The sequence below is a fragment of the Propithecus coquereli genome, unplaced genomic scaffold, assembly GCF_000956105.1.
Source record: "Propithecus coquereli isolate 6110/MARCELLA unplaced genomic scaffold, Pcoq_1.0 Scaffold860, whole genome shotgun sequence".
Taxonomy (NCBI): Eukaryota; Metazoa; Chordata; class Mammalia; order Primates; family Indriidae; genus Propithecus; species Propithecus coquereli.
The window spans coordinates 324486-325884 of NW_012154841.1; the positions used below are offsets into that span (position 1 = coordinate 324486).

The 1399-nt window shown below is 38.5% G+C and overlaps 1 protein-coding gene across 2 annotated transcripts in view; it reads left to right on the forward strand.

Moving 5' to 3' along the window:
* The window catches only part of HSF2BP (heat shock transcription factor 2 binding protein), a 163425-nt gene that overhangs the window by 95936 nt on the left and 66090 nt on the right, over positions 1–1399 (forward strand). The window lies entirely within an intron of this gene.

The following is a 1399-nucleotide window of genomic DNA, read 5'->3' on the forward strand; positions in this document are numbered from 1 at the left end:
GATATGTGGGAAAAATGTTTTCTCCCAGTTTGTGGCGTGTTTTTCATTCCCTTGAGAACGTCCTCTGAACAGCAGAAGATCTTAATTTTGGTAAAATTTACTTTCTTTTTCTTCTTTGAATCATGCTTTTGGTGTAGAAATTTTTGCCTAAATCAAGGTTACAAAGGTTTTCTTCTAATAGTTTTATAGTTTCGAGTACATATGATCTGGTTTGAGTTAATATTTCTATGTGATGAGAGGTGGATTTTTTTGAGGGGGGGATTGTCTTTTGCATAAACCTATCTAGTTGATTTAGCAGCATTTGTTTTGAAGACTCCTTTCTCTAAAGAATTCCCTTTGCACCTTGGTTGAAAATCAATTGGCAGTATATGTGAAGCTCTAGTTTTGGACTCTGTTCTATTAATCCATTTTTATATCATTCTGCCAATACTACATTTGATAATAAATCTTGATAGCTTTATAATAAATATTAAAGTCAGGTAGTGTAAGTCCTCCAACTTTGTTCTTCTTTTTCAAAGTCATTTTGGATGTTTCTGAGTCCTTTGCCACTCCATATGAATTTGAGAATTAGCTTGTCACCTTCTACAAAAAAAAAAAACAATCCTGTTGATATTTTTATTGGGATTGTGTTGAATCATCAGTTCAATTTGGGGTGAATCGACATTTTAGCAGTATTAAGTCTTCCAATCCATTAATACAAGTATACATTTTTATTTATTTAGATATTGTTGGGACATAGGGGTCTGTCCTGTTTCTTCATGTATTATGAGCAGACGACCTGACGTGCTTTGTTTGGCTGTCTTTTTGTGGTTGTGTGTTTTGTGAACATCTTTAGAAGATAGAGATACCATCTCCCTCCAGAGCAAAGGGTGGGTTTGTTTATACCCCTGTAATAAAGATAATGTTTTCCTCTAGGGCAAAGGTTAGGCAGACTACCTGCTATAAAAGATGTGGGTTCCCTAAGCTTGGGGTTCCTCTCATATGACACAGCCTGTGGCATGTGTGTGGCCCTGTGGATTTGAGTCTTCAGCCAGCATATGCTGATACTCTGGCTATGGCTATTGCTGTAACGAAGTTCTTTGTCTTGCACTCAAGCGTCTGTGTTTCTGCTAGCGTCCATGAAACTATAGCATGCTGACTTGTTAGCTTGTGAGTCGGGTAAAGCCCTAGACCTTCCACAGTTTGAGGGAAGGTTAAGGAGCTACGTGTGTGCTCCACAATAACGCTTGCCCACCAGGGGTTGCATACTTGACCAAACAGCTTTGTTTTCTCTACAGAATCATAGAATCACAGATGGTTCCTGGACCTGACCTATAAGGTAACTCATAGACTTGTTGTTACGGGCCAAGTACAAGGAGACATTTCAGGGGGAGAGTGGTGTGAGGGAGAGAATAATTAA